Source organism: Pleurodeles waltl, chromosome 4_2 (assembly GCF_031143425.1).
Source record: "Pleurodeles waltl isolate 20211129_DDA chromosome 4_2, aPleWal1.hap1.20221129, whole genome shotgun sequence".
Classification (NCBI taxonomy): Eukaryota; Metazoa; Chordata; class Amphibia; order Caudata; family Salamandridae; genus Pleurodeles; species Pleurodeles waltl.
Genome location: NC_090443.1, coordinates 521,515,840 through 521,536,038, shown reverse-complemented (window position 1 = coordinate 521,536,038; position 20,199 = coordinate 521,515,840). Strand labels below are relative to the sequence as shown.

Genomic DNA, 20,199 nt, shown 5'->3' with positions numbered 1-20,199 from the left:
CTTACACACAGCTTCAGACCACCCTTTCTTTAGGGCCCAGCACTAGCAGCAGCAGCAAAGCAGCTCATCACCAGCAGCCTGGTATTTTCACAAAGTGCCTAGCCTTGCTTGCCACTGGGCTCTGAGGCATTCTCTCAGGCCACACACATCTCTATCTGGCAGTGGCTGCCGGTTTACCACTCAGCACACAGCTGATGCTCCCCCAGTCTCCAGCTCTCCCTCCTGGCCTCAGCACCATACCTCATAACACTACTTCCTTTCCCAGGGAATCTGGTGAGGGAGGTTCTTTTCAAGTGGAGCTCTGGGAGCAAGTTTCCTTTTTTGCAAGCACAGACCACCCCACCCCCTCATATGCAAATACTGTCCATGCCCAGTGCCGGCCCCTTATGTACATAGATAAGAAAGCAAAATTAGGGTCTTACCTGGGTTCCAGGGTCCCAGTTGCCAGCGGCCTGCTTCTCTGCCGCCCTCTGCACCCTGGTTTTGGGCTGCTGAGAACAGTGAAAGGATGGAGGCATGGATCCGGAGCTGGCGCAGGTGCAGCCCGCTGACATCGGGCCAAGTGTAGGCTGTCTGCACTTGCACTGTGTGGCCCATAACTGGGCTGCAGTGCGCACACGGTGAGCTCCGCTCCGCTGCCGGGGCTAGCAGAGTTTTTGGCAGAGCGTGGAGTGTCAAAAAGTACGTTAACTCCACCAGCAGAGAAGAACTCACAGCCCACCCCTACCTATAACTATTTCCTTCATGCAGCACCTATGACAATGGGTTAGCAATTTTTATACATAGAAGCGTCCCATTACATTTCAAAATGCTTACGGTAAAGAGAGGATTACAGTGGTGTAAGGTCAAGTGTGCACCTTTCAGGTTGCACTTGCATGTTTCTGTGGCCTCAAAAACTGTTAACCGATATTTTTTGAAGAGGCATTCCTCTTTCACAACAAAGCAGAGTCTCATACACTTCTCTAAGGGGCTTACAGTAACACAGTACTTGACCTTCAGCTAGACAAGTGAAACATTAATGATAAGGCACATGGAGTGGCTTAAAAAATACTGAATATATATGATTAGGCATCATGAATTGTTAGATGTTTGGAGGCAAAGAAACCAAGTGGTAAGCAAATGCTTTCTGCTTAGTATTGTGGAGCAATGTTGAAGTAATTAAATAGAAATGGTGAAAAGGGTGTAATTTTAGAGATATTTTAGCCCTCAACTTTGCAACCCACAGTTAACAAATCTCATGAACTTGTTGGTGAACCACTGGTGGACAAAAAAATGAAGACTAAAATATCGACAATGGGAAATATATTTAAAAGGAAGTATGGGTTTACTCAAGGGCTTAGCTTGGTCATTGAGACTGGGGGAGGGTGGTTGAGCTTCTGGTTTTCGACCATTAGGCTGGCATATAATGTTAACTTACATTATTCTACAAGCATGGTGCATGAGAGAGGACTGTGGGGCAATGGAAAGTGATAGGACGATGATTGGTAGGAGCACTAAGAGAGAAAATAAAATATTTTGTGAAATAACATTGTTGAAGACTTTCAAAACAGAGAGGGGGGATGTGTTTGCGCATTTTTGTCTGTGTACATGTAAACATTCCTGGAGAAACTCGACAGACTTCGAACCGTACCCGAACTGAGAGCACCTGTGCCCAACTATTTCATCAGAAAATGCATTTATTACGGGGATGTAACACCCATACACACACCCTGAAGCTACGCCCCTGGGTTCACTTTACCTAAGTCCACATATGATTACCTTGACTATGAATACCTTCAAGGTACATAACCGTGGAATTAAGAATAGTAATATATGCACTTAAATTTCTGTATTTTGGTCACCATTATATTGGGCATGGCAGTTTGGTAGTACAATGTTTCTGTAGTCAATATTTCAACATACAGCCATGGTATTTGGCTTTTTTTTGTAAAATCAATATATAAATACATGCAAAAATATCTTTAGAATTTATTTTACAATCTTAATATTTTGGGGTTCCTGTGTTGATTAGCGATTGGGTGAGTAGTGTTAAATTTTCAAATGAAATTATAGATAATTTGTGCTTAACAATATTATTGATATTAAAACTTATAATTTTTTACTTTAAAAAACATATATTAATTGTTTATATTACTTCTCGTGTTTGTTATGTGTTTAGATTGATAGTGATTTATTCTAGTGATATATTCGTACAAAATTAATAATTGTGACATAATTTACAGTAAGCAAACAGCAAGGGCTGATGTTTTTTTGTTTAGTCTGAAGGAAGTGTACATATTGCACATCATTCTATTGAGTTTGTTTGGGTCAAAAAAGTGACATCACATCCAAACATTAAGTGCTATACAATAAAATATACTATAATCAGCATCATGAACATGTAGACAATGAAGCCCGTGCCTCTCCTATTGTGTTGTGATGTATTTGTCTGTGTAACTTTTGAAGTTCCATACTCTTGTCTCAAATAGGCTGTCTCAAGACGGGATCAATGTAATCATGTTGATCACCCAAGTCGTCCTGGTGTGATGTTAGGCAGATTTGAGCTGAAAGGCATGTCTCTGCTATGGGATAACAGCAGGACAGACTGAACTGGAGAAAGGACAAAGAAGTTGGTTTCAGTGGCAAACAAGGTTTTGGAAGCAGAGACTTTTAAGTAATTATCAAAGTAGACAAATGCCAAGCGACCCCTGTCAAAGTAAACTCATTCTTTATCTCACCTTTGCCTATTTTCTATTTCAACCATTCATGTATAAGAAAACATGGTTTGCCATCATAGGTTTTGAATAAGATGATACTGGGTAACAAAGCTAAACGTTTTTCTGAACATGGGCCCCATAATATTTCTTGCATGGATTCTCAAACATCCTTAACAATATATTGTTGGCAGAACCTCAGCAGATCCATTCACTCAGGGCCTTTTACTGTTTTCTTACAGAATGAGGATGAGCGATTGATTGTGAAAGTATGAATGGCTAAGTGGGTCAAGCTGTACTTGATCCTGTGACTTGAAGTTTACACATATGTCTTAGAAACAGATGCTTAAGTTACTAAGCTATTCATCTTTATGATCACTGAAATGCCCTTTATGATGGCATTACTCGAAAATTGTCAGACTGCAGAAAATGCAAAATGCACATTGCCAAGTCGCATTATTGTTCTTAAAAACCTGCTTGATAAGCCCTAAGTTGCTAAGAAAAAAAGAAATCTAATGCTCCCTCTTTGAAGACCATTTGTTATAACTTGGGACACTTTGTACAAGAAGGCAAGATTACCAAAACCTCAGATGTGACCTTTATTCTCTGGTTGGTAGCAGCCTGTGTCCAAGGAGGCTGATAGCGAACTTGCATTTGACAGAATGATCCTCACCCTAGAAAGTTTTAAAATTCAAAGGTGTTGTGACCAGTTGCACTGCGTAACAGAGCTCAGTGAGCCCCTGGGAGGGATGTATGTCGTAACAACGCCTGCCGGAACAACGAGTGCCTGAACAATGAGGTCGGAACAACGACCTCGTTGTTACCACTAATGCCTTTACCACGAATGCCTTAACAATGATTTTTCATTGCAAAGGCATTCCTCGTAAAGGCATTAGTGATAGGCATCCATTGTTCCTGCATGCGTCCCCCTGGGACTGCTAACAGTTGCTAAAGTGCATATGCTCTCTGTCTAAATTGTATTGGTGATTGGTTTATCAATGGTTGGCATATTTGATTTACTAGTTTGTCCCTAGTAAAGTGCACCAGATGTGCCCAGGGCATGTACACTAAATACTACTAGTTGGCCTGCAGCACTGATTGAGCCACCTACATGATTATCCCTGTAAACCTGTCTCAGACCTGCCACTGCAATGTCTCTGTGTGCAGTCTTGCACTGCCAATTTGACCTGTCAAGTGTACCCACTTGCCGGGCCCACACCTTACCTTCTACTACATGTAAGTCACCCGTAAAATAGGCCCTAGGTAACGCCATGGGCAGGGTGAAGTGAATTTGAAAGATAGGAAAAGTACTGGTGTGTTTTACGTGTTCTGATAGTGAAATAATGCTAAATTCGGTTTTCACTATTGCAAGGCCTATTTCTCCCATAGGTTAACAAGGGCACTGCCTTTCCAACCTCTTGTGTTCTTGGCAAAATAATCTATGTTTTCTCTCCACGCTACAGACCCTTTTCATCATACTTTGTATAGCGGGGCAAGTGCTCCATATGACATATTTTTAGCATTGCCATGTAAAACAAGCATTAGCAAAGCCAACAGGTTTCGCCTTTATCTTTTTTCCCTATGTAACTGGCTTACAAATGTTAGAGAAATGTTATAATGTTTGCTTTATTAAATTAAAAGCAGATATTTTTCTAATATTTGTAAGCCAGTTACATAGAAAAAAAGACAAAGACGAAACGTATTGGCATGCGTTAGAAGAAAGAAGACAGCTAAAGACAGAAGAAGACAAAAGACGGAAGAAGGCAGAAGAAGACGGAAGGTTTGAGAAGACAGAAGAAGACTGAAGGCATAAGAAGACAGAAGACAGGAGAAGACAGAAGATGGGAGAATTCAGAAGATGGGAGAAGACAGCAGACAAGTGAAGACAGAAGATGAGAGAAGATAGAAGGCTGAAGACGAGTGCAGACTTGAGAAGACAGAAATCAGAAGAAGACGGTCGAAGACAGAAGTCGTGAGAAAACAGAAAGCAGAACAAGACAGAAGGTGGGAGCAGACAGAAGAAGATGGAAGATGTGAGAAGACAGAAGAAGATGGAAGGCGTGAGAAGACAGAAGATATGAGAAGACAGAGATGTCAGAAGATGGCAGAAGACAGAAGGTGGCGGAAGACAGAAGATGGCAGAAGTCAGAAGGTGAAAGAAGACAGAAGGCAGAAGAAGACTGAAGGGGAAGAAGACAGAAAAACGAAGAAGAGAGAAGATGGTAGAAGAGAGAAGATGACAGACGACGGCAGAAGACAAGATGTGAGGAGAGTGCAGACATGAGGAGACAGAAGATGGCATGTGGTAAAGAAGACAGCGAAGACAGAAGATGGCATGAAGAAAGAAAAAAAAAGACAAACAGCAATGAAGAAAGAAGACGAGAAGAAGGCCTTGAAGAAAGAAGATTTCAGTGACATAAGAACACGGCATGCGTGAATAAAAAAGAAGACAGGAATGAAAAAAGAAGACCAAGAAGACGGCAGGCGAAGAAAGAAGACATCAGTGAAGAAAGAAGATGGTATGCAAGAAGTAAAAAGACGTACCTTCAGCATCGCAGACAGAGGAAGGACACTGAAAAGTGTCCAATAGGAAGTAACTGGAAGGAGTAATAAGTCCACTGGCAACTTGTCGGCAAGATCAACAAACAAGATGAAGATGATGACAGGAAGTGATGTGAAGACGACGTGCTAGCCAATCCAAAGCAGGTAATTCAGAGCGATGTTGGAGTAAGCCAATGGTAAGTTCAGGTAAGCAAGGGGTTGGTTTCAAGCCCCTTTTAAGTTTTTGTTTTTTTTACCAACAAAAGATTTTGCTATCATGCACACTTGCAGGCGAAACCTAAAAATTTGTAGAAATAATAAATAGGACATGGCCTACCTAAAAAACGAAGTGGGTGGAAATAGACAAATTTTTGTTTTTATGATATTATGAAAAGTAAATATTCAGACGTTTTGTCAGAAAATACTCCAAAGGTTAGCATGAAATTTTGCACAGATAGAATGCAACGTCTCTTTGCCTGACTATTGGTTACAATCACAAACTTGGCCTCAGGCTGCGATCTACTTTCTTTTGCCCCATTGGTCTGCTGCAGGCAAAATCATATTTTACACCAGGTAGCCAGTGAGGTTAGGTAGTTCCCAGCTCTTTGAAATACTGTTTTGCAGTGCCGGGGACGATGAGAAACCCCTCTCCACCAGGTGGCTTATAGAATAGCTCATTTTTCGTAGATCAGTGAAATGGAGACTAAATGGCATCTTCTACTGGGGTAGCTATGCGCTGCTCCCCAAAAAAGAGAGCTGGCGGGCCCCATCTTTAATTAAGAAAGCACTGGTAATGTGAGAAAACATGTAGGAATCAATGCACAAAAACTAATGCCAGGAATTATGCTCCATTCGTCTGGGGAAAACGTGGCATAGTGCAGTGACTCTGCATTCTGGATTAACAAACCTATATTAATAATTTTGAGTTTGAAATTATATATGCCGTGTTCCTCAAATGGATGGGATGTTTTCCACCACCTTTTTAAAGCAATAGCTCTGTTAACTGCACACCGGCTTCTGCAGAAAGAAATGGCTGAAATAACAGGCACAGAGTTGCCTTCTACATGAATTTCCCAGCTTCTTGGTGCTAATGTAGCACATCCGCTACAAACGAAGCCATTTATTGGAAATCATGCAAAACGCTCCCTTCTAAGACTTTGTGGAAAAGTGAAGAATATAATGATAAAACACGGTCTCCTATGGTTCAATAAATGTTCTTTTGAAGGATGATGGGACAGAACACATCCCTAAACAATATTCCACGTATGTAGTATGCAAGTATGCATTTAACAACCAGAATGTGTACCTATCTTCTATAACAAGGCTACACATTCAGATATTTCTCCTTCGAGTTACCTTTTAAATACACAAATTAGTGAAAGGCACAAAAACTTTAAACTCTCCAAACAGTGCCGCATTTGCTTCTTCAAGAAAGAGCGCAGGCTTGTGTAATGAGTTCACTTCGTGTAAATGAAGGGTGACCTTTCTTAAATTGAAGTAATCAAATGTAAAGGTCATCAAGTGCAAGAAAAACTTGGAACTGTTGAGCCCTTAAACCCGGGAGTCGGAAGTCGAGCAGTCAGGAATAATAACAAGAGAAAAGATAACAGATTCAGCATTGTCCAAACTTTTCAGGCCAGTGACTAATGTATGAGATAATGGACTTGGGTTATGAGATAACACACTCCTGTGCTCCTTGCTTTGTAATTGAATGATTTGATGGCAAGGGCACTACAAGGTTAGAATATAAAGAGGACTGAGGCAAAAAATTCAGTTTGCCAGCAGCACCAAGCACATAACAGGCCACCAGATTAGACAAGAGGCAGTGTGACGGATCAAATGTCTTTCCCAAAATTATATCATGAGCCGGTTCGCAAACATTTCACTTCACGCTTGTCATGTGTGCATTGTGAACACTATTCATATGTGTGTGCTCACTTTTTTTTTCTTACGACTCATGCTTAGAGTACCCGTCTTAATTTGACTGCCTGCCTGCATGGTTCTCCCTTGGGAAATAAGGGACCAGCAAAGACCACTGACTCCTTGTTGTGTGAAAAAGGCCGCTTTATTGAAACAGGTGCACATCACATCATTTTCCTGGCCTCACGCCATACAAAACTAAAACGTCACTTGATTAGCTAATTCCCCCTCTACCCCCGCCCCTACAAGTGTCCCTCCCCGCAACTTAAACTGCAAAGCAGTACCCCCTGCTTTGGGTTAAATTTACTCCTTTGAGGCTTTCATCCTCTGATCCTGTTTAGCTGTAACTAATAAACCTGTAGCTAATTAAACTTGTTACTGCTCACCTTTAAACTGTGTGCATCACCCAGGTGTGCTCCTGCCTACCCGTTCCCTTTCTGTATATATCGCCGCTGCCAACAACAATAAAGTTGGCTAAAAGATTCCAACTTCTCTGTGAAAACCACCTGTGCACCTGCCTCCAGCGACAACCGAACATAATACCCTCCCTGTGCACCTGTCCCAAGAAAACCATCTCCTATGCTGGCTCAATATGTCTGAAAAAGACTTCCAACCCCTCAATTTGTTAAAAAACCCAAGGGTGGGGAAAAAAACGCTTGTGCACTATTGTCAGTCAGACAAAAGGTTTACCTAAAATCGTGGCACGCGCCCAAAAATGGCTACCTATATACCCTGGCGCCCAATGTAGCCCAAAGCTAGCCCAAAAAACCCAATGTGCAGCCCTGGGCTGCTCCATTCCCCAAACTAACCCGGGGGGAACCTCTCTGTGGTCGTCTGCCCCCCAAGTCCCCTTTGGGGAATAAGGGACCAGCAAAGACCACTGACACCTTGTTGCATGAAAAAGGCCGCTTTATTGAAACAGGTGCACATCACATCATTTTCCTGGCCTCACGCCTTACAAAACTAAAACCTCGCTATACACTTGATTAGCTAATTCCCACTCTCTCCCCTCCCCTAGAAGAGTCCCTCCCCCCCACAACTTAAACTGCAAAGCTGTACCCCCTGCTTTGGGTTACATTTCCTCCTTTGAGGCTTCCATCCTTCCATCCTGTTTAACAGTAACTATTATACCTGTAACTAATTAAACTTGTTACTGACCCTTAAACTGTGTGCCTCGCCCTGGCGAGTTCCTGCCTACCCATTCCCTTTCTGTATGTATCGCCGCTGCCAACAACAATAAACTTGGCTAAACGATGCCAACTTTTCTGTGAAAACCGCCACCAGAAAAGCGAAGCTTAGCTTCAACTTTTTCTGCCCCCAATTCATGATCTTGCTGTCCCTTGCTTCCATGCAGTGAAAGCTGAAACCCCCAGGTTCCTTACAATTCACCTTCACAGCGTATACGCAACGTCTGAGCCACCACATCCCGAATGTGCAAGAGGTACAAGTCCATCCCCATGAAGGACAGATGTACTACGTCCCCCCTAAAGAACTCAACTGCTTCGTATGACAAATCTGTGTGTTCTATTCTCCCTACACCGTGTTTTCTACAAAAAGTCCTCATCTCCTTATTTATTTTTCTCCTAGTTTTCTCAATCGCAGCTGGTTTCACAGCCCGCCTCCATACTCTATGCGGAATAAACTCAGTTCATATTGTTTGCGTTCCTGACCATTGTTTCAGAATCTCCAAAACGTCGTCCTTCATTCCCCGCATTAATGCTACCCCTTTTTTGACTATGAAGTAATTCTATCCTAAATGTAACAGCAATAAATCCGGACATTGTCCCCGAATCAATAGCTTGTTTAGACACTCTCCATCTCATACCCCCTTTCCCATACCAGCAAAAATTAAGTAATGCAGAATTAATTCCTGAATTGGCCCCGTGATTATTCTCCCGTGCCTGCCTTTCAGCCCATTTTACAAAGGAGCAACCAACGATCCAAGCCGTAAGAGCTGGCACATCCGGGCCTGGGACAGCACCTGAAAACACAAAGGAACTGTAAGCCATCATTATCAACAATCCTCTTGTCCCCGTATGTAACGCATAAAGCATCCTGATGTCCATCTCCCTAATCTTTTTATACTGCCATTCTTCCAACCCCTATGCGCGGCTTCCGTTGTCACACCTATCCTAAAGGAATGCGCTCTATAACCAGTTGCCTCAACCCCAATACTCACCAAAACCTTCCGCAGAACAGCTAACAACTGATATGTTGTTACTCTACGACCAGATAATTGCCTTAAAACTTCCCCCTGTTCTGCTGTCCTCCTCGTTCTCAACCTACCCACCCATCATAATAGACACACATCTTCCGTCGGGTAAGCACGCAAGCCAACCTCCCTTCCTTTTCCTCTCTGATCTGTCTTTGACCTACGTAACCATACCTTCACCCCCCTTTTGCTCCAAGATACTTCTTCCCACCTAATACCTGTGCTCTGTTTGCTGCCCAACAATTCAGACACCCTGAATGCACCAAAAAACATCCATACCATCAACTTCAAGAATAAAATCATCTCATCCTCATAATAGCATGTCATAGGCAGACCTCTCAATACTGCACAGAATACTTCCCAGGTCAATGGTTTCCTTCTAGGGCCTCTGTGCCCTTGACCTCGAGCCCATCCTTCAAATATGCCCACCCCAAACTCGCCATAATAACTTCCCCAGGAATGCAGCTTCCCAGTTATGGTCACGCGAGACTGTCTCTTCTGAATTGATGCCATGATAAATTGAATGACATCCTCCGCTCTATCCCATACCTCCCTCCTCCACTGAGTCCCGCTCTCCAAAAATTCCTGCCAAGTCTGACTGTAGGCCTGTCTTGTTGACCCTGCCAAGAAATCTAGGACCAGTTAAAGCATCTTCTGTCTCCAGCCTTCCACAGCTCGAGTGGCATTCAGTTCCTGACCTCTGTGGCCGTGACCAACCCACGGAACCTCTCCCACTGTGAACGAGACAAAGCATCCACAATGTAATTGTCCACGCCCGGTATGTGCTGTGCCCTAAATGTAATGTCATGCTTCAAACATTGCCATACAAATATCTGCATTAGCTTCAATACCTGGGTGTCCCTTGCAGATTGACTATTTGTACCACTGCCATACTGTCAATGTGAAATAGCACCTTCTTAGTGCTAGCTGATGTCCCTATAAAGTTACTGCTATTACCAAAGGGAAGAATTCCAGAAAAGCGACACTCCTACCCCCTCGCTTCCATTCCCTGGGCCGTTCCTCTGCACACCATTGACCTTGCAAGTAGAGGTCAAAGCCAGTCCCCCCAGCCGCATCCGAGTACACTTGGGCATCCGACTGATTTCCATGAAGGACAATAATGAATGACTCCAAAAAGACCCCCCACATTCGTAAGTCCTCCTTAACCCCTACTGACATCCGAATGTGGTGGTGCGGCAAAGCCTTGCCTGATAATGCTAGCCCCAATCTCCAACAGAATGTCCTCCCAGCTCTGACCACCCGGAACGCAAATTAAGATGCCCTACCAGTAGTTGAATGTCTTTCACCGTCACCTTTTCCCTGCTCAACATGGCGTCCAGTAATAATCTCAATGTCAATTTTTGTTCATCAGCAAACACGCCTCCATGGCTTCTGAATTAATCTCAGCTCCTAGGAAGGACAGCACAGTGCTGGGTTCTACTGTCTTCTCTGGTGCTAAAGGGACACCCAGATCCCCCATGACCTCTTTGAAGTCAGCCAACATGTCCTTTCATTCATCCGTCCCTGCCTGTCCCACAAAGAAAATGTCATCCAAATAGTGTGTCACCTGAGTCTGACCCGTTGCCCGTGTGAAAGCCCACTGCAGAAATGTGCTAAATGCTCTAACAAGACGCAAGATGCCTGTATTCGTAACCTTCAATCTGGTTAGTGATTGCAGTGTGTAAAACTAAGCATAGTGCTGTGCTTGTTTACCTAATCTCCCCACTGCTGTACACATTTCAAGCGTGCATTTTAAAGGCAATCTTGAAATCCATGCAGCCATCAGCAGATTCGGTAAACAGGTAAAAATGAAATACAGCGTATGGCACAGTAAACAAACAGCGCGCGAGTGCTGTGCAGACAACAGCTTTAAAAAAATCCCAACAAAACAAATGAAAACGGTAGTTGGTCGGCAGGAAACTGATAAGGGCAAACACTCAAGGAACAAGCATTGGGACATGCAAGAAAATAGTGTGACAGCCAATAGAAAAGGAGGAATAGTAAGTGGCAAGCACAGGAACCAATAAAAAGCAAGAATAAACTACAGAAAGACTTTTAAACCCAGCAAACAATTGGAAGAATCATTTCTATTTTAACTTTTTATGATGTAGTAGTTTTTTAAGAGCCATAAACAATAAACACTGATCATAAAATACAGTGAGGAAATTGCACATATTGAGAGGGTAAATTAACCATAGCAACTCCAATCCCACAAAGATTGAGGATACTGTGTATATCCCAATGCATCAAACACCGGGGAAAGTTTCCTTATTGGGCAAATTTACTATTGAAACATATCACATATGCTATTGTGCACATATTAAAGGGTCTACTTTACTATTCTAACAGTAATTGCACAATCAAGTCCCACAAATATTTGAAAAACACATATGTTGGGGGTTGGGGCAAAAATTACAATTCTAACTCTTGCCCAACAAACACTAGGGAAAGGACATATATATGGAAGAGATGTGAGATTTACTAGTCTTACTTCAATCCAAAAATCATTAGAGAAAGTGATTATATTGGTGGGATCTACTTTACTATTCTAACTACAACTGCACATATATTGAAGAAATGGCTTATATTGGGATGCATAGACTGGCTATTCTATATCCAGTCCCAGAAACATTGGAGATAGTACATATATTCCAATTTAACAAACACTAGAGAACCTGCATACTTTGGTGTGTAGGTTCCTATTCTAGCTCCAATCCAACAAACATTGAGGACAGTGTCTATCATGGGAGACAGATCTATTTTTCTAACTATAATTCAACCAAAAGGAGGGTTAGATATATCACTGTGTGCATAAAGAAGGTTCTACAATTGTAGAAAGGGCATATATTCGTAGGAGTGGTCGGATTTACTTTTCTTACTGCAAACCAACAAATGAGGAAAGTGTGTATAATAGTGGGATGCTTACTATCCTAACTCCAATTGCATGTATATTTAGTAAATTAACTGCAGTACAACAAACATAAAGAACACTGTATATATTGGTGTTGAGTGTGGGGCAAACGTATTACTCTAACTTCAACCCAGCAAACTTTGGGGGTAGTGTGTATATTTGGGGGACAAAGGGGCAGATACTACTCTAACTCATGACCCACAAACATTGAGGATACTGCTTATATTGGAGGATATACTTTATTGTTCTAACACCAATGTACATACACTGTGAGATTGCATGTGGGAAAGTAGATTTACTATTCCAAACAAATCCCACAAATATCTGGGAAATGAATATGTTTGGAGAGAGGGTCTTGTTTAATATTCTACCTCCAATCCAACAAACACTGGCGAAAGTACACATATTTAAACGAAGAGTCAGATTTACTATTGTAATTCCACACCCACAAACATTGAGGAAAGTGCACATATTGGTGTGATCTACATTACTACTCTAACTTCAGTCACAAATACATTGAGGAATTTGCATATACTTTGGGGAATATTTTGACTACTTTAACTTCAATCTCACCAACACCGAGGCTAGTAAATATATTTCAAATCAGCACACACTGAGGAAAGTCCATTTATTGGGGTCAGAATTACTAGCTACCTCCAACGCAACAAACATAAAGGCAAGTGCGTATATCTGATGGAGCAGATTTACTATTGTAACTCCACTCCAAAAAATTCCGTGGAAAATTAACAGTTTTGAGGGAGGATCAGATTTACTGCTCTTACTCCTTACCCACAAACATTGAGGAACTATTCTAAAACCAATCACATATACATTGGTGATTTTATATTTAGGTATGTGTGTGGGGGTAGATTTTGTAAATTAACACCAATCCCACACTTTTTGCGAAAGTGTGTGTGTTGGGAGGGTGGGTCACATTTATCATCGAATTCTAATCCAACAATTTGCATACATCTGGATGAGAGGTGTAGTTTTATTATTTTTACTCCAAACCAGCAAACACTGTGAAAAGTACATAAAATTGAGTCGATAAGATTAAATATTAGATTTTAATTTAATATAAAATTGTATTTTCAATCCAAGAGACTCTGGAGAAAGTGTATATATTGGGAAACGGCATTTTACTACTCTAGCTCCAATCCTACGAATTTCAGAAAGTGCTTATGTGGGAATCAGGCCAACTATTCTAACTCCAATCAAATAAACATTTAAAAATATTTATTAAAATAATATTAAAATGTGATTTAAAAATAATAAAATTAACCTTAAATATTTATTTGTTAACAAATATATTACCTTAAATCTGAAGTCAGTTTACTATTATTGGGGTGAGTGTATAATTATAGGTTGCATAAAATCTAAACCCAGTATAATCTACATTCATAGACAACAAAAATCGTGTGATTGAATCTAAATTAATTAAAATAATTTTAAATAAAGCACTACCTGCCCAATATCCCAAATAATAACACAGCCCATGAAATAAAATTAAAAACTCATTTCAAAACCTATCAAATCAATTAAAACAAATTACAGAACTAAGATGTAAATACATACGTAATGATTAGAACATCTATAACAAAAGCATTAACAAATGTAAATCAAAACTTGATTTAATAAAAAAGAGTTAAATATATTATTCTCCCAATCCATATCCTCAAAAACAACCCACAAAAGCAAATATCTAATACATTTTTTTTAACTATTATTAAAAACTGAGGAAAATATGTTTGTATCTAAAATTATATAATAAAACATGCACATTACAATAATACAATAATAATAAAACTATATTAAACGCCACAATATTTTCTTATACTTTATTGTTAACATAATTTTTATTTATAGCAACAGCAAAAACTATGGGCCTCATTACAACATTGGCGGTATTGACTGCCTCGCGTTGAATGAGTGCGTGAATGACTGAATGTGAGTGTTCGTGTATGTTGTGTGTTGTGAATGCGTGTGTGCGACAATGTATGTTGGTGTGTGGGTATGTATGTGTGCATGCATGGGTGGATGTGGGTATGCATGTGTGTATGAGTGTGTATGTGTGCGCTTGAGGGTGTGTAAATGTGTGGGGGTGCAGGAGTGGGAGGGGTAGGGTGGCGGAGGACTCTGGAGAGGGGGACAGGGGAGAGCCCTATTAGTGCCAGGGAAGGAATTTCTGAACTGATAGTGTGTACCGCCATGGTTTTTGTGGCGGTACGCATGCTACGAAAACCATGGCGCTAGGTGGGGTCATAATCCTGAGGGCGGGATTGTGGCGGCCGCCAGGCTGGAGACCGAAGTCTGTTACCACCCTTGCGGATGGAGTGGTACAATGTCATAATTTGGGAAAAGGTTCTGCCAGCCTGTTGGTAGTACCTTTCTCCAAATTACCGCAGACCGCCAGGGTCGTAATGAGGGCCTATATGTCTACCGTTAATATCATGTGCCACAATGTTCTTGCAGTTACAATATTTTGATATTCAGGTACCATATCTCACAAAGTGTCCGTCTCACACCACCAACAGCACTCTCACGCAGGCAAGCAGTCACAAGCTACCAGAAGCGCTGCCATATTAATCCCAGTGTATCAGTCCCAAATTACAGAAAGCACTCTCATACTCCTCACACATCACATGTCACACTGGCAGAAACACTCACCCCCTCATACACTTGAAGTAAAGCCGTTTTTGTCTGGCTGATACCAGTGAGATTAGCTCTGCAAAGATTGGAGAGCTAGGTCTTTTTGTATTGAGGGAGGTTAAGTGGGTGAATTCTATAATGAGTTAATGACTGCAAGGATAATAACTGAGTGAAGGATGATAACTGATCCGCATTGGCGGATGGGTGTGGACTCCGTAGTTGGAAGCATCAAGGCACGTTCATTTGTAAGCCAGTCCTATAGGCTTTGGCAATGCTTACTTCTATGTACGGCAGTGAATTGTCTGTTGTTTTCCGTGAGAAGGTTTGTTTGTATGCATGGACGCATTTCAGTCATTGCAAATAGGTACCCATATTGCTGGTGGTCTGCACGTTTGGTGCCAGCATGTACATGTGCATGGGTACTTATGAGTGTTTATTAGCGGCTACGTCACTGTCCATATGTTTGCTGTTTGTCCAGCCATGTCTACAAGATTCCCATTGTTCGTCTAAGTGTGACTGCTCTTGTTTTGTCATATTATGTGTGTGTGTAGGTGGATGTTCATGGGACCCTGCATACATTGTGGTCCGTCTGCATGGGTAACTAGAATTCTATTCTGCATGAGTGGATACGTGTAAATATGGTTTCCTGTTTGTAAATTTGAGTGCTGTTTTCCGAAACTAAAGGACAAGCTGAAAGCTACTCTCACGGCTCGAATCCAGTGATAGACACCTCAGTAACATGAAAAACGGATCCTGTCCTGCACAGTTTCGAACCTTTGGCTTGCATGTTGTATTAAGTCTTCCGCAGTATGTGCAGTAACACTCTGGGTTAACTCTCAAGAAGAACGCCCGGATTCAACGAAAAACAATGCCGTGTAAATAAAAAATCAGAGTGCATTATACTTACCGGGACAGCCCGACTTTTAAAGTTGTGTTAGCCTTTTACTTGCTGTGTGGACAGAGGCTGCTTCCGCGTTCTGTTTTTTTGCCCAGTTTCTCGCTTTTGGGCTATGTGTGGTGGTAAGAACGGAGCCACGGCGATCTTTCCCAGTAAAGTGCACTTTCCAGAATGATTGCTGAGAGGAGTGGTTGACCCAGGCAGAACGTGTTTGAGAGAGGCAGGGCAGTGCTGGGGCAGCCAGGATGGCCTGAAGGGCTATTAGCTAACTGCTAAAAGTACTATCAAAGTTGTTTCCGGGCTAAGATGATATAAAAGGTGTCACCTGACAGTGCCTTGCCCACTGGCCCCGATACCAAGATAAAAGTCCTTCCAGTAACGAATCGGATAGCTAATAAATGACGCATATTTACAACTCCGGGCAGTTTTGAACTTGTACTGGTACGCTACATAGGTGTCTTCCAAGATATGGGGTACTTCATGCCATGCATTTGTGCTTGCTGCTGACTATGTTTATGCTAATATCTGGGAAATCAATAGGAAAACACACAAAGCGCCAAAAACAGGTTAAAATACCGACCTGTCAGATCAGTTCTTCTGGCTCTGCCTGTTGCCCTATAGGTCTGTCTACCACTGCTCTTGCCTAGCTGATCAGTATCCTTTTCAACGTTAAGGAGCTCCAAGGTAGCCCTTGTTTGCATTACTATATACCCACTGTGCAGCACTCTCTAGTTTCACAGGTCCAGTCCCAAGCAGCTCAAATGATCCAAGGTTTACTTTTCTTTGCATTCTGGTACTTGTAGTCGTGCATTTTACTGGTATAAACAGTATTGCTGGTGCTGTAAAGCAAAGTAAAACCCTGGTATAGATAAACTCGCCATGAATGTAGCTGTGAAACGTGAGAATTCTACGTATCAGCACCTGGCATGCCTTTCCACCCAACCAGACACTTACGATCAGGGTCCTAGCAGCTACCTGTTGTTTCTTCCATTAAGATGGACGCGGTCTCCTGGCGATGCCTGCATTCAAAAGGCACCACTTTCTGGAATTCTCTATTGCAAATTCATAAAAATATTGGAAAGGACCTAAGCTCTCTCTCTTCCTTCAGACTAAACACAGTCTAATGGAGATTAGCGGATGACACTATGGGGTTGGTGACCACATTCTATAGCCCAGTTTTTCTTTCTAGATGCCATATTAATCTAAAACTTCAATGTAATTTGTTTTCTGTAGTCAAACCAAGACTACAAAACCGAGTATGCATTTGATTGGTATATGTCTATTTCTTCCACCACGAACAAGGTGATCAGACAACTATATGTCATAGGATGCACGACTCCACTCCTGCCCGATTGTGTACTAAGAGGCACATGCTATCATTGAGCCCCTCAAACTAGATCATAAGGTTCTACTCCAAACTGCATTAATTAGAATAGTGAAAACAGTTCTCGATACATACCTGGCGGACAGTGCTATGTTATCTGCTCAGTGCAGATAATTTAATCTTAAACCACTTTCTTTGGATCAACAGAAGAAGACTTTGCTGGAACATGAAAAGAGGAGACCTCTGTGAGTCAAGCCCAAAGGGCACACCTCTCTTAGCTATATACTTATGATGAATTCAGCCTTGCAAAGTTTCAACTTGCATGTAAAGAGTCCTGCAAACTAATAATGGATCTGTGTTGGTTAACTGGCAGAATCACAAAGGGTTATGAAAAGTCTACGAACACACAGACAAGCATGAATGCTACATTAGAACACTGGAATGTTGAGCTCCATTGAAGCAATGGAACAGCAACTGCCTATTTAAATTGGTATAGGCCCACTGCTCGGACATTACAGTGTTCAAATTCCCCGCCTCTGCCCCTCTCTTTCCCTTGCATCTCCAAAATATATGGATTGGGCAGGGGAAGGAGAAAGGCAGCCTGTTCGGCAGGGTAAAGAGGAGCTTCCCCTTCTCCTCCCCTAGCTCAAAGTGTCACTGGGCTCTTGGAAGGAGGGAAGGGGCAATGCTGCTCAGCTCCTGGGTCTCTGTGGCTTGGCTTAACATAGTAGCATAACGAAAGTTGAGGGGGGGCCTGCAAAGTACATCTAGGGCCCCCTCTGCACTTACTCAGGAGCTCTCAGGACCAGATACTGTGCTGAGGGAGCCTCCTGGAGCATCAACGCTCCCAGCACACTGGGAGTTGCGAAGGCTTTGTTTTGCAACTGACTGAACGAGGAAAAGCAGTTTAGCCAAGCTAAGGGACAACCAGGGGCTGATAGCCTCCTTTCACAGCTAGTGCTGTGAATGTTCAACAATTTTTAATCGTGGCCCTGCATGCTGTGTTATCTGTTAAACATTCAAAGCAAAAGCTGTGTAACAAAGGTTTCAGCGCTGCTGGGGCTATCAGTCCCCTCTGGCTCCGAGAGGCCTTTGTTTTTGTTAATTCAGACAATCCGCCCTCATGGGGCGGAATATTAAAAAAACCTTATAGCCCGCCCTAGCAGACTATACTTTGCCATTAAAGGCCTGCTCCCTGGTTAAAGCCATTAATGGCCAGTATGGCATGATATGGTGAACTATAAGGCTATATTAGTGTACTTCGTGGCCATGCAGGAGATACCATGATGATAAAGGGGCCATCCATTGAATGATATCACAGTATGTCTCAAAACACAAGTTGACCCAAGCATCAAACAAAGGAAAAATCTGTAATGCCTTTTGCTGGTCATTGTTAGCAATGAAGAACTGAGTACAGAGAGCTTTTTCCTTACCCTGGCTGGCTCCTGTAACACATGCTAGGTAGCAGAAAATATAAGAGAGTTAGAGTAAGAAATTCAGTTTTTGGTTGATGGGGTTGTGAGCCCTTCTCAAGCAATAGCCACAATCCTTGTGTTGTATTGGGGTAATGTAACTTTACGGTAAGATAGAATATAAAATGTCACTTGGGAATGTTAGGTTGGAATGTAAATAGAGATCTGGAGATAGAATGTTAAGTATGGAGTGGAGACGTTGGCAGTGTATTGAGCAGACCTCTATGTAACAGCTCCAGGAGTCAATAAAGTTGGAAGTTGGATTAATCCTTGCAGTGTTTAAGTAATCACGACAAGAATTTGGTGATGAGCTGAGTCCTGGGAAACCCATCACATATATACCTGCACATCAGCTGTGGATTACTGGAGCACAGCTATGCTGTGGATTGCCAGGTTTACTTTGGGCGTATAATACTGTTGACCATCACAAAGTACTTTTTTTTTTACTACATATGTGAGTGCGTACCTGCCAGCATTTTTCACTAGCTGCGTTGGATTTAGGCACAGAGAAACAGTTTCCGATCAGCAGTGCTGGTGCACGAGGAGTAGAGTCCCCTCAGGAGCGCAAGCTTAATGGAAGTCGCTAAACTGACATGCACACCAGGAAGCTTAACGGTGCTGATGGGGAGGCACGTGTGAGCAAGCAGCGTCCTTATGAGTGCATGGACATTGTTATTGTCACAATTAACGGCGAGTGTGGAGCAGCAGTCTGCATAAGTGCATAATTAAACGTGCACGGGGACAATCACGTGTGCGTTACTCACCACACATTGAAGCGTGCTAGTCTAGGTCTGAAGATGAGAAAGTGAGAAATACATATCACATCTACAAACAGTCTCCTGACACATGGAAGTGAACATGCCAACACATTCAGGAAGAAGCTAGTGTGTTCTCAAGCTATGTGTAGTTTGGGTGACAATTTTCAGTCTAATTCAGTGTGAGTTTACAGTTTGAATAATTTTTACCTACGTGTTGCGCTTTCATTTGCAAATTCAACCTGTGCTTGCTCTCACATCATCCTTGGAGGTACATTGTATGGATTAACTTTTCTTTAACTTTTTGGTGGCCTTCAGTACAATTTTCTTTTGACTGTGATTTCTGTTTGACTCATCTATTGAACCTTGAAGGGTATCATGTGTGCTTCACAAATGTTCACCTCAGCACCACCTCAACCCTTCCTTGTGTAACCAGGTAATCCACCCTTGAAATGGACAGAATGAAAGGAGCATTTTTAAACAACGTAGATACAATTGATGATGAGGAACTTATGCAAGAATGGAAACAATATTTTAGTGCATTCTATTGGGCTGCAAGGGATGGAAGTGATCAATAGGACTGACAAGAAACCAAGAACATCAATGGAAGAAAATGTTTTTAAGAATGCCTTAGCAGACTTGGATGAGTGCTACTCTCCATGTGTTTGTGATGTAATTGATAGGTTCAATTGTTTCCAGAGGAAGCAAGAAAGGAGTGAGCCCATCAATGAATATGTTTCTCCACTTAAGCAATTAACTATTCCATGTAGATTTTGGTCACTTCATGATGAATTCATAAGGGACCACATTATAATGCATGTACA

At 42.0% G+C, this 20,199-nt stretch overlaps 1 protein-coding gene across 3 annotated transcripts in view; it reads right to left on the bottom strand.

Moving 5' to 3' along the window:
• The window catches only part of LOC138293042 (dimethylaniline monooxygenase [N-oxide-forming] 2-like), a 476,533-nt gene extending 460,405 nt beyond the window's left edge, over positions 1-16,128 (bottom strand). For all 3 annotated transcript variants that reach the window (XM_069232030.1, XM_069232029.1, XM_069232031.1), the window contains exon 1: positions 15,834-16,128. The gene's annotated coding sequence lies outside the window, so the exon portion shown is untranslated. The remainder of the gene's footprint in view (positions 1-15,833) is intronic.
• Positions 16,129-20,199: the final 4,071 nt, after the last annotated feature.